Below are 14,512 nucleotides of genomic sequence, written 5' to 3'. Positions count from 1 at the left end.
ATAACGATGCAAAATTAAAACCAAACCAACATTATCTGTTAGTATGTTGTATTCATATTACAATAAAGAAAGAATTAGGAAAATCTGACTTGTAGTTTTCGAAATATAGGGTCTTAAACATCGCCGAAAATGATCGTTTTTAGCCACAAAAGAAGTAAAACACTTGCGGCCTCAGTCGACAATTCTATTAACTACGCCATTTTTGGTTAAAATAATTACATATAATTACGTTTTTTAGTAATTAATTTATATATCACCATTGGAAATATCAATAAAACATGTTATTAAATGCTTATAAAATAGTTGTTTACTTAACGGAATTCGGGCAAATTCATTGCTCTAACTTTGTGTAGTAACGATCAGAGAGATTCATGGTACACGCGCGAGAGAAAACATTCCGCTGCGGGTGATTTGCATCCACCAATCAAATCAGCTAGAATCCAAAATCATTCAACCGTGAGCAAGGCCAATCGCGAGAAAGCTCAGCTTTGATTGGCTTACGATGACATCATATCACAAAATGGTGGTTTTGTAGTTGAGCCTCACGGAATATTCTGTTCCAAAAATGAAATACATGGATATTTTTTATGGTATGTGTGCTTTTTCTTTAAAAATTTTGAATAATAAAGGCCTCATATCGAGAAAAAAAACCGGGTTTTTGGCACTTATAATAAATATATCTTAGACAAAAAAGCACATGGCATGTAGAACTATATAATCTTAGCGTAGGAAGACATACAAATCCCAGGTCATGAGAGGCTCAACGGCAAAAACAAGGTTGAATAGGGTAAGGTCAAAGACTTTTGAGTAAACAATCTACCGCGTACGGCCGTACGTACGTGCTAGGTAGTACGATATTTTGACCACATTTTTTACGTGTTTCGTTAGATGTAATGAAAATAAAAAATAGTTGATCTTAAGGGATCAATGATATGATATGTAAATAAACAAACACTCAAAAGAATTATGTTTACAGTTCAATTATTGTCAGAAAAATAGTTTATTTTTTTCCCCGGCACCTTTGTTTGCCGACGGACGCGATGGTGTGCCGACGGACACGAAATCAGGGGGGGCCCGGGCCCCCCCGGCCCCCCCACTGGATACGCCACTGAGGAGTAGGCCTAGTAAAACAGACAGATTTAACATAAGAACTGTTACTATTTACTAATAACATTAAATGCTTCTTTGCAAATAATTATATACCGGTACTGTATACATAATAAATACAAAAACTGTTATTTACATTTCAATTGAATCGGATCGGATACGGTAGTAGGCCTAGGCCTATACTGTAATTAAAACAAATAATGATTTTGTTTAGTGTTATTTATATAGTGAAAATAAGTACTATACTGTATACGTCTACAAAAACCGTTATTTACATTTCAATTGAATCGGATCGGATAGTATACCTTAATTAAAACAAATAATTATTTTGTTTAGTGTTATATAGTGCAAATAAGTATTGTACTCATGACATGTATACGTCTCTACAAAAACCGTTATTTACATTTCAATTAAATCGGATCCGATAGTATAGGCCTACTGTAATTAAAACAAATAATTATTTTGTAAGTGTTATTTATAGAGTGCAAATAAGTACTATACTGTATACGTCTACGAAAACCGTTATTTACATTTTAATTAAATCTATGGCAAGCCTCAGCTGTCTGAAGTATTCAAAATATTATATTATTATATCATTTTTTATTATATTATATATTGTATTGTAATGAATTATAGGTTTTGCGTTATATTACTTAGTTTTAGCATTATATTATATCTATTTCTAATATATTATGTGAAAAATGTAACAAATTATTGACTTTTTGTATTATATTATTGGGTTTTAGCATTATATCATGAACATTTACTATTATATTATTAATAAAATACATTATATTATAATATAATTGTATTATATTAAACGCATTTACCTTATTTTATAACATACAACATTATTATATTATACGGATTCGTTAGTTATATTATTATTTTGTATGATGTTATTTATACGTCACGGCTTATTTCACTTCTTCTAACTCTCTCCCTCCCTCCCCCTGTTCACTAGCAATCAGCGGCAGAATCTTAATTGTGTGACTGTTGAAGAATAACTAATTATCTTTACTACGTACTAGGCCTACTAGGGGATCTAGCCTAGACGTAGCTAGTTAGACAAGTGACCAAGGACCACCGGACAGCTATAAATAATACTACAATACAATAATACTACTACAATAACTACTACTGCTACTACCTAGGCCTAGCTAGTAGACTACTAGGTAGCCTACTACTAGCTAGGCTCTAGGGCGTATGTATGATATTAACTACTAGGCCTAGGCCTACTAGTACTAGGCTAGGCCTAGACTTAAGTTGTAGTAGGCTAGGGCCGGGCCTGCTGCCTTAGGCTAGGCTACTACTACTACTACTAGGCAGCCAGCCCATGATGGGTACGAGTAAGCCAAAATGTTGGATTTATAAGTAAACCAAAATTTGGGTACGAGCGAGTTGGCATGGCCCGGGTACAGGTTGACCTGTATCCTTCTAGCTAATCGTACTAGGCCTAGTCCTCAAGTAAGTCTACGCTACCCAGTCCGGCTACAATATGGTCTATTTTGTTTTACAGCTTTATTAATAGCTGGGTTCAAATCTGTGTTGGGAAGGCTTTTTCTCATTCTAAAACAGATTTCCTTATAATAAAATAATATATGAATTTGTAATATTGTAATGTATACATAATATAAGTAATTGCCATTCCATTTATTATTATTAATTATAAATTATACGGTTACCCCTTGATTATACTATAGTATAATTTCCTTGTTATATTTTACAATATTTTCTTCATAATTCTACAATTTTGTCTTTCACAGCACAAATTTATCATACTGAATCATCACACACCAAGTCTCATAAATCTCTACTGTATTTGTCCAAGCTACTCCAGCTACATGGTATTGCCTTGAGGCTAAACTACACGGTATACTGGCACTACTATTTACCATTTCAATTTCTGAACATAAGAGATGAACAACTTATATGGATGGATAACCGTAAGAGCGAAGCTCGTTTACCGGTCACCCGTTAGTGCAGTGACATTACAGACAACATAAAGACAGGACAAAGGTGCAATACATAACAAGACATGTGAACACTTGTGTTTGCAACCCCTTGGATAAAATAATATATTTATATAAACCGCCGATTGTTTGATCATTCACTCGGTATTTTGTTTGCGTTCAAGTTCAATGCGAAAGTACGTCTAGGAGAAGCCCCGAAAAAAGCACACTGGGTGAAGGCAAATGCAATTCTTATTATAGCTCTATCTATAATATTTATTTACAGAAATTTGTTGAGAAAATTAAATATACCAATGTAAATACATTGATACAGTTGAGTACGTATCGGCTGGTGGTCTAGAAAAAAATAATCGGTTCCCATAATGTGAACTACAGTACATGATACCATAGATATTATAGTGTAAAATAATTAATATTCACTATTATAATTCTCTATGATGATGATACATTTTATACTTCATAGCCACACATAAATACTGATGTACATCGGAAGGCTATATACTTTATGCATGCTGACTGGCAGTGATCTAAACAATTATAGGTACGCAGTTGTCTGGCGGTGTCCTTTGTATGAATCGTTGGTGCCCCAGCTCGCTGTGAGACGCGTCAATATCATGTTACATGCAGGGACAAAACATTTATTTTTCAGGCTAAAATCGGCAATTAGAAATTTACAGACACGCTGGGCATGATCAAAAAAGAAACATCATATATAAAAATCAACACATAATACTGAGACTATATAAATCACTTGTACGTCCACATCTAGACTACTGTATGCAGGCATGGAGTCCTCACTTAGAAAAAGACAAAAAGACATTAGAAAAAGTTCAAGCACGGGCAACCAAAATTATTCCTAACCTGAAAGACCTACTATACGAAACGCAGCTACAAAGATTAAGACTCACAACGCTTGATTGAAGATAGAAGGAGAAGAGGTGACCTTATACAAACATACCGCATTATAACACAGAAAGATAAAATTGAGCCTACAAAAATATTTTAAGAAAGCCGAGTATGGAAAGACAAGAGGACACTCGTACAAACTGAGAAAAGAAAAACCAAATCTGGACAGTAGGAAATTCTTCTACAGCAGCCAGCGTGTAGTGAATGACTGGAACAACTTACCACAAAGTGCAATATCTGCTCCAAACCTACTCTGCTTCAAGAAAGAGGTAAACAAACACATGGGTTTATAATGGGCCAAAATCCCCCTTAACCCTGCCACACTATCGAAAGAAGATGGACTGTGGTGATTCAAGGTAAATTCAATGTAAATAATCTTAATTCAGCCCACCCAACTATCAAATTTACAGCTACTAAATCCCTAAATCACTATAGTGACCATAGAAAATGGTACACTCAAAACTGACCTATTCCGTAAACCCACGGATAAAAATATGTACCTGCTCCCTAGCAGTTGTCAACCCCGACACTGTACTAAAAACATACCATATTTAGTGGTATATTATTTATAGGCTTATAAAACATGAAAAATATATTTCGTTACTGAGTGGATAAATAATATATTTAAAAATTGTTCCTCTTTGTACCTATCCTCTTCCCCATCCCTCAACCCTAATGTTACAGGCGCGAAGCGAGCATACCATCTAGTGCTAAAAATTGACTACAATTAGTAGATACTCACCAATGTTTAAGTTGCAATTGTCAACCCCAAACGACACGCAATTGACCCATGGCAGACGATCTCTTTCCAAGACTCAGTTTATTTCCCGGAAAAGTGTCTCTGCCATTGAGGCTTCCTCACCAGAAGAACTACATATATCGTAAAACTTCATTTCGACCTTCCGATACAAACTGCTATCTATTTTCAAACATTTTGTCTACCACAATTCTAACAAAATAAAAAATTACCATATTTATTTAAATAAACGCCCCACCCCCTCTTGAATAAACACCCCTTTTCTAGTAGAATTCATTGACTTCCATGATCTACAATTTACAAAGCAGTTTGATAATACATGTTACCCTTGAATAAAAACCCTCCTGAACAAATTCAAATAAATACGGTATTTAATATTATAGTAAGGAATACTATTACTATACGTACCTTTAATGAATGACTTAAAAAATCAGTACTTAAGTACACAGCGTATTCATTTTGCGGAGAGGGTCAGATGCGCGTCATAATGATTAGATCGTTTTTATACTTTTGATAAAACATTTTTGAATATCTAATTATTTTGAAGAATTACACAAGACAAAATAATATTGTTTTCAGACACAGGGATATCATAAGAGATGGTGTTTAGAATCTACCGTAATCACAACACAACAGCACAACACCCCCTCTTTTTATTTTGCAGTGTCAGAAACCATTGTAATTAGGCCAATTATTGTTTCTCCATGTTTATACATTCATCCACCTCTCCAACTAATTTGTGTAATCTGCAGGATATCTGTGACTACAGTTACATTGAAATAAAATCATCAAGACACGCAATATGAAGTACTGAAGACATTTTAATACTCTTGCTTTGGTTGAAAATATCTGAGTATAACAATACACACTTATTATATATTATATAATTAATTTTTATGATTGGTTTCATGAACTACATTTGGTTAATACACACTACCATACATACAAAACTTGGTTACATATATACTTTATGCTACATTGAAATATTGTTGTAAATGAGATATATGCAATATATATAATTATATTTATGATATAAATCATGGAATTTAAAGATGAAATATAAAATACAAGCAATCATAATATTTACTTCACGCACGCACTACAATTAAAATAGGCAAACATGTCCAAAATATGTAAACTATATCATATATGCTATTAATATTGGAATGTAAAAAATCCACTTTATATTTATATATTGTTATTTTATAAACACATTATTAAACATGAAATCATTAAAAATACTCTAATATTCTAGTATTCTTTGGTCTTTACAATTTAAAGTATAGATATGATGCTCACAGCTGTTTATATTTTAATACACTCTATACTGATATTATTTGCATAATTTGTATACAGTATGTTTCACTTTCAGGAACAGAAGTAAGTGTAATATTTTGTCCAGATATCGAAATCACTTGCTTTTTCTGTTGACAGATAACTTCTGCAAATAAAAAAATATATAAATTACAGATCTCCCTATTTATCCTTCTAGATATTGTAGGTGATATCCCATCTAATTGCAATTTATTCAGATTGTTTTTGATACACAAACAAATATTTTTACTCAGTGTACCCGAGTCTAGGACTCACTAATCTTCTCCATCTGGACACTATTGAATAAAAAGTGCGATTTATAAAGTACTACTCCTCCCTTATTCGTTGTAGTATTGAGCTGGGATTTGGCATGAATATACTACAGGGACATGTCCTCAAAGCTATAGAGCCGAATTTTTTAATTTCAAACTGGATGCAGCCATATTACATCTCGAAGATGGTACCGTATAGCCGTACTTGGTAGCGAGGTTATTGATGTGTATGTGTTACATCCGGTCTTACAGCTTCTTTTGCTGTACTCCGAGTATCGCACATTCATGCTTGTTTAGTTAAACTAAAGGCATTGCATTTTCCACTGTAGCAATGCACATAAACATTATGTCACACTTGGAATGTGCCTGACTTTATTAGAGAGCAGCAAACAGCACACATACTTGTGTTTAAAATTTACCTAATTTGATGAAGTTTTTAAATTTTGATTATGAATATTATTTATTGTATATATGAAACGATATTTATAACCTATTATTAGAGAGCAGCAAACAGCAATACAATAAACTTTATTTACCTAATTTGAATTTTGTTTTCACTTACAAATGATGTTTTTTTTTATTAAAAATTATGATTACCCCAAATACTTTTTTTCTTATGATTGATGTTAGTACCAAGTATAAACTCCCAGCAGAAGCTAGCCTTAAGTTAGAAAAAACAGTTCATTTACAGTTTTAGTGACTATTTTCAAATTATTATGGTTAAAACTTAATGAGATACAGGCAAAAAAGTGTATTTTTACTTGTGTGAACAGCGCCCTCAATCTTCATTTTTTCCCTCAAAATACCACATTTTTATGTGGTTTCATAAACTTAGCTGGTTGTAACTTTTTAAAAGATTTGTTGTCAGTGACGTGTAACTTACATACCCCTTCTACCATATACTAAGTAAGTTTCTGAGATAAAATGAAAAAAATATTTTTATAGCTTGATATTTTTCTTGAGGTTATTACATGGTGCACGCTAAAAAATATTTTGATTTTGTGCTAAAAATCCATCTTTTTGGTCCAGTACAAACAATCTTGTACACACATTCTTACACAAACAGCATATTTTATTGGAAAGATAATCATAATATCTATCCAATAAAATATGAATTTTGTGTATTAGTATCTGCTAGATAGCTTTTATTAAACCAAAAAGATGGACTTTTAGCTCAAAATTTAAATATTTTTTGGTGTGTATCATGTAATAACCTCAACAAAAATATCAAGCTATAAAAATATTTTTTTCATTTTATCTAAGAAACTGACCTACTACGTTATAAAAGTGGTATGTAAATTACAGGTTACTGTAAATAATCTTTAAAACAAAGTTATACCCTGTTAAGTTTATGAAACCACATAAAAATGTGGTATTTTGAGGGAAAAAATTAAGATTGAGGGCGCTATTCACACAAGTAAAAATACACTTTTTTGCCTGTATCTCATTAAGTTTTAACCATAATAATTTGAAAATAGTCTTATTTGATAGATAATTAAATTTTCTTTATATCAAAAAAATAAAACTTTATATTAAATACACAAAATTCTGATAAATTCATGTGAAGTGCTTAAAATCAGCAAATATAACACATTTTAATATTATAACAAATGCTAGTGATGTTAATAAATTACAAATTTAGTGATCATAAATAGAATTCTTTTACATTTCTATAAAATGTTGTTATTATACAACATATAAATGTAAATTTATCGAACAATTTCACACAAAAAACCCTTTTACGGCCAATAGTTTTTGAGATTATAGGAATGTATACTACCAGTACAGGTCAAAGGTCAATAAAAATATTTTGGGTCATTTTCTTGAAAAAGTTCTTATTAGACTGAATAGAAACATATACCTTCAGATTAATTTGAGCCCTATTTAAAGTTTGTCCAACTGTTAGTTACGGAGTTATATGATATGTAGGTCAAAGGTCAAAAATGCCAAAAATCATACTTCCAGCCATTTTTGGACAAACTTTTCCATTAGAACAAATATTAATATGCATCTCCCAAATAATTTGACACTAAAATTATTTCATTTAATCTAAGCGTTGCAAAGATATGACCATTTTGTTTTCAATGGGTCAAAACATTCAAATTGAGGTCAGAGGTCAAAGATGAATTTTAGAAATTTGACAACATGGGTTTTTATAACCAGCATGATTCAAATATTCATAAAACACAATGTTTACACTTTCCCCATGATCTGCACACGAAGGCACTTTTTTTGACATAGGGATCTGGACTAAATGTTCAGAACAAATTTATTAGATTCCTTACTCGCACTTGTCCTAATTATTATACTTCTCTTATTTCTCTTGAAAATCGTAGAGTTGTTTTTGATATGGCGTTTTTATACAACTCTTTCAATTCTGTTTATGATTTTCCTCTTGTTGCTTTGTTTAAGTTGAATATACCAACTTGTACTCGCAGCAAGTGTTTGCTTCACGTTCCTTGTGGTCGTGTTGAATGTACAAAACGAGGTATTTTTCAGCGGTTACCTAACACATTCAATAGGTTGCTTGTTACTTGTTTGGATATTGATTTATTTTATGATAGTTAGGTAAAATTATTAAATCTCTATAATGTTCCAATCTTTGTTTTTGTTATTGTTGCTTATTTGAATTTATTATTATAGTTTATTATGTTTAGATTCAACCTGTTAGTGGCGGTTTCATCGCTGTTGGTTGTCAACTGAATAAAATTTAAAAAAATAAAAGTAAAAAAATAAAATAAATAACGAATATACATTGATATATTAAAAGGCACACATATCCACAAAGTGCTCAAGGCGCTTGAAATAAAAAAGATCTCTAAATTATGGGGTTAGTGTAATTGTGATTTATTGACCATAGAATGATTTGATTTGAATTTATTAGAAAAATCATCATAAAAAATACTTATATACTTCGCTCGTGTGTTTATTGTTTGGTAGGAGTTAATTTGAGGGTGGTACTTATTCGAGGGATACTTTACATTTTTTAGTTTTAATAATATGGTACATTTACAAATAACATCCTCTAGTAGATATGAAAAGTGGTAAAAAAGAATAACAAATGTTTGGGTAAATCGTTGATAACAGTCCAATGAAATCTACTAAAAATAGTATAATTGTGTTATAAAATAATACAATATTGTGTGTATAAATGTGGACGGGCGTTTATTAGATGGTTGTTAATTAATTGAATTGATGTTTTATTGGGGAGGTGTTCCGGGCGTTTATTCAAATAAATACCATCCTAATTGGTATAATTAATACATTATTCCGTAACACAGTGAGCCGTTTTGGCCTAAGAAGGAAGATGTTTTTAACGGCTTGCAACGTGGGCAGAAATATCCCAGGGTCCTAACTGGACACAGATAGCACACAGTATACATAAAGTCCTGGCAGCTTACTCAACAACTCGGCTATCAGGGTTTCATTTGATATCAAACAAAAGCTCTTATCAGTTCTCTCGATGTAATTTTATATACTTATTCCCCACAATATACTCCTATGTTTTATGAATATATTTAATTTTATCTTTATTAATGTACTACTGTACCTTCACATGTGCGGTCCGAAAAAAACTAAAATGGCTATCGCCACCAACCATGCAGGAAGTTGCAAGGTGATTGACACACCTTACCGTGAACCCGGAAATTACTTCTATCTACCGTAGAGTTAAAAATCTACCGATGAAATCAGAAATATTGTTATAAAACCCTTTATAATATCTTCCTAAGATAGAAATATGGAACCATATCGTAATAGTGGAAACTAATGTTATCAAATCTACGTTTCGCGGTACATCTGAGATAGATAAGGTAGGTATCCAAGGCGGAGATTTGTCCCGAAGTTTTTCCATTGTGCTCGCCTATGTCAGAATTAACCATAATTTATATATAGATTACAAATAATACATTTATAAAAGATTTTCCAGGATAGCCCAAAAAGCTTATTAGCTTATTTCCATTGGGATCCTTTTATAATCTAAAATAATAAATATAAAAATTACAAAGTATTGCATTAAACACGTAAATATAACAAAAACAATAATATAATAAAACAAGTTAAATTAAAAGACTATGATTGACTTATAATTAAAAGACTATGATTGACTTTATTATTTGGTTGAACAGAAATGTGATTTAACATTTTTCTTAAAATTAAATTTGTTTTCTATTTGCTGAATGAAATGAGATAGGTTATTCCATGCCTTTATGCCTGAATAATAAAACATTTTAGATATTTGACTATCAGATGATAGCCATAAGAAATTTCAATGATGCAATAGGATGGTTATTGACACAAACTTTATTTTTCATGCTCTTGCATTAGTATCGCATGATTATGTCTGTGTTGAAAAGTACAGTTCCGTACCAGAGGATTCTGTTTTATGGCATTCCTTTCTGTGATGCAATACATGTCTTAAATCAACAGACTAGGAAAACCCGAGAAAACATTAGTTCTCAATCTCATAATGGCAAAGAAAGACCAGAGTAAAGTTTAGTTAGAAACTTACTAAATGAGTACATTACCTGTACTTTAAAAAATACTTCCTCGCTATGAACACTATTATCGAGTCTAATGGGATACCAAATCTTTTGGAAATATTGATGTAGACTCTGTTACAGTAACTGAAGGTGACTAGAATGAAGTATAGTACAATATGTATAGTACTGTAGTACGTCTGTATCTCTAACATTACACATACATTTCAGTCAATATAATGCAATTTACAAATAAAATCACATACAAGGTATTTTTTAATATTATTCGCTTCCACCATCTAAATATTCAAATATCACCCTTTTTTGTATCATAGAACATTTACTTTCTGTACTTGGGGAAGCCAATGTCAATCGGTTGTAAAGAAAAGGGACAAATTGCCATCCAATTTTCGTAGACCAGAATTTTCCGAAAGGTAATCGCTCAGGATACGAAGCGTTTTCGCGATATAACAGGTAAAAGTTAAAAAATGACCAGAATGCATCAGAGGCGGGGTTTTCTTGACACCAATTATTTTACGAAGTTTTGGCTCAATTTCGGTTGTTTTAATCAGCTTACAGAGACATTTTTTACCTACTTAAATCTGAGTTATGCAGAGAAATTATATAGTACACTACAGTATTCTATAATTGATAATTAATTGCACGATTTTGGAAGTGGGGCCTTTGTTTTTCAAGGGGAGGTTAGCTGGTAAAAGGGAGGTTCACGCAAAAGGGGGGGGGGGGGGGCGCCTGGCTACTGGCCTGACAATTTGGTCTTTTATTACATCTTTATGATTACAGATATCTATTCAATCAAATTCGGAGTGGAGTTGTGGCTTGGTGGTTATGATGCTTGGCTACCACTCCAAGGGTCCTGGGTTCAAGTCCCGTCACATGTCAGGATTTTTTCTAAGGACCAAATTACTCCACTCCCAAAGACTTGTAATAAGACTTTGTTTATGTAGAGCATCTTGTGTATATGCTTGTCTTGTGAACCTCTGAGGGTCCCTAATGATCAGCAATAGCTGGATGGATCACCCTCATTAAATATGGTTAAAAAAAAAAAAAAAAAAAAAAAAATCACCTTGTGAAAAAAAATCCTTCATGATAAAGGGTCAAATGTAAATATTGACAAATCATAGAACATACTGTACCTATAAAACCAAAGTAAAAACTAACAAACAAAAATTTGATGTTTCATCATTCTGTTTTTCAGACATGAAAGACTTCTCCAAAGCATTTGACTGTATCGATCATACTTTAGCTATCCAGAGACTCTTCGAGCTTGGTGTCAGAAGCGAGTTATTGCCATGGATAACCAACTTCCTTACATCTCGTCGGCAACGAGTGCAAAACCACTCTGTAGTCGACGACTAAACATGCTATCACGTCTCAAACGGTTTGGTGTCCCTACTGAAGATTTGAGTAATATCCAATAAGCGAGTAGCCCCGGTTTGGCATGGCAGTATAACCAAGGAACAGATTTACCAATTGGAGCGTATCCAAAAGAGAGCATGGCGCATTATCGTTGGTGCGGATTACGTATCATACACACTGATCACTGAAGCAGTTGGGACTCCATACCATGACCGAGAGACGTTACCGGCTATGCACTGAATTTGGAAAGAAATGTGCTAATGTGTATAGATATGCTGAGTGGTTCCCGAGAAATATGAGTACGCATGGCCTTACGGAAAAGTAATACATACCAGGTCCCCAAAAATAAGACAAATAGATATGGAAACAGTGCAATCCCGTTTCTTACTCATTGCATCAACAGTATTGATTAAATAATAAAAGAAAATAAATGAATAATGTAACCAACTATTAATTAATTTGGCATATATTGGAAATTTCTTGCAATTGTACTCATTTTATTTTTATTTCTCATTCAATTTTGTATATAATGTTTTGTTTAATTGTAATTATTTAATTGTCTGAAGTCGACTGATGTAAACCTTAATTAAGAAATAAATGTTAATTCTGCAACCTAAATATAAGACTATATATTTTATACTGTAATTGAGCAATAATGTAAATACTGTATCTTGCGATAATTTTGTTTAATGATGACCATTACTTTACTTGTCTTTTGAATGTATATTGTTCATTACCATGTAATTCAGCAGATTTGCTGCAAATTGGTTTGTTTGTTTTTTAATAAAATAAAATAAAAAAATAAAAATTATGAAATAGGCCTACATTATTATGATGCTAACATTATGTTTTATTATTTTTTGGGGATTTTTAATTGTTCGTTTTATGTGATATTTTCAATTTATTTTTCTTGTATGCCTACAAGGCGGGAGGCACATAAAAAAGGAGGATAAAGTTGTTATATTTACTACTTTCAAATTTGGCCTATACCACTAGAAAACATCTTAAAGACAAACCACCAACAATTAAGAAATTCCACTGAACAACAGGAGACTGCAAGAATATCAACCAGATTTAACTAAGTCACTCTCATAACACCTATTCGCAATTGGCCTGTTTTTATATTCAACAATTCATAATTTGTTCATAATTTTTTATTTTTTACAAAAACAGTGCCTTATTGGCGATGGCGAGTTATTATTTATGTTTCAAAAATTATTTCCAAGCTTTATATGTAAAGAAAATGTAGTTTCCAGTGAGGGACTATGAAAAGTAACATTTTGATGTTCGTTCCATGGCCAATACTCAATAGGAATTCAAAATGGTAATACATAATTTCACAGGGTCAGGAAGGGGTGGAAAGCCTATTCAGACCCTGATAAAGACTAAAATTCCTACAACTCTACATGCTCTCTTAAAGCGTTCATATGCTCACCTTCTTCTTGTCACAGAAAAACTAATTATATTATGGACTTCACGAAACAGGACGGTTATGGGAGGACGATGGATAGCCTGTGTTTGCTAGAGCTAAAATCATAAACAATCGACACACTACAGCTGTTTTATTAGTTACACACCCTTGCGCAAAGACAACGACTGGCCAGAGAGAGACAACCATGCCTACTAATAGCTACTACTAGCCTATATATTATGGCCTATTTCAGGGCTTGGATTAGGGGGCCTGCCTATATACCTTCTGAATATCTTGGCCCTGGTGGTACAGTATAATCCTTCCTAGCTAAGGGCCTCGCATTCAAACGCAGAGCAAAATGTATGCTTTTAGCACATACATTTTAACCCAATAAAAATTAAACAATTTAATTAGAATTTCAAATGTTATTTTAAGTTTAATTTGAACTGTATATTTAAGGTTATATGTACATTATTCTACTCTTTCTCTGTAAACAGAAAAACGTTATCATCCTCAAAAAGTTAAGACAGAATTTCACGCTAAGCTCCGCCTACTTTGTTAAAGCTCAGGCCTAAATTATTTATGCGCACCGTCCTTTGGCTTCCCATCCTGTTTCGTAAAGTCATTAAAATAATATGTCTGGAGAATTAACAGTCACTTCTCGTAAAGAAGCAGTCTATTACATGAAGTGGTTAATGTACCAGTTTATTCATGATTATCAAGATTCTTGTTCTCTTTCAATGTATTTGTGATATATCCATGAAGGTCTTAATTCCAGGGAGTTGCTTAATTCTGTCTGTCCTTGAAAGTAATTGGCCTTCTTCCCTCAAATTGATACATTTATTTATATTACACCAATTCCCTTTTTGATCAAGATCTGAATGTTTTATTTTTGGCCTTTTTCATTGATTTATCAT

General features: G+C 32.4%; 2 protein-coding genes across 3 annotated transcripts in view; one reads left to right on the top strand and one right to left on the bottom strand.

Annotated features, from left to right (window-relative positions):
- The window catches only part of LOC144845837 (uncharacterized), a 339,583-nt gene that overhangs the window by 42,449 nt on the left and 282,622 nt on the right, over positions 1 to 14,512 (top strand). The gene's annotated exons all lie outside the window — the stretch shown is intronic.
- The window catches only part of LOC144845374 (cubilin-like), a 108,135-nt gene continuing 99,169 nt past the window's right edge, over positions 5,547 to 14,512 (bottom strand). For both annotated transcript variants that reach the window (XM_078702663.1, XM_078702673.1), the window contains one exon: positions 5,547 to 6,184. The gene's annotated coding sequence lies outside the window, so the exon portion shown is untranslated. The remainder of the gene's footprint in view (positions 6,185 to 14,512) is intronic.

The sequence above is a fragment of the Antedon bifida genome, chromosome 1, assembly GCF_963402885.1.
Source record: "Antedon bifida chromosome 1, ecAntBifi1.1, whole genome shotgun sequence".
Lineage (NCBI taxonomy): Eukaryota > Metazoa > Echinodermata > Crinoidea > Comatulida > Antedonidae > Antedon > Antedon bifida.
This window is presented reverse-complemented; position numbering and strand designations above follow the sequence as displayed.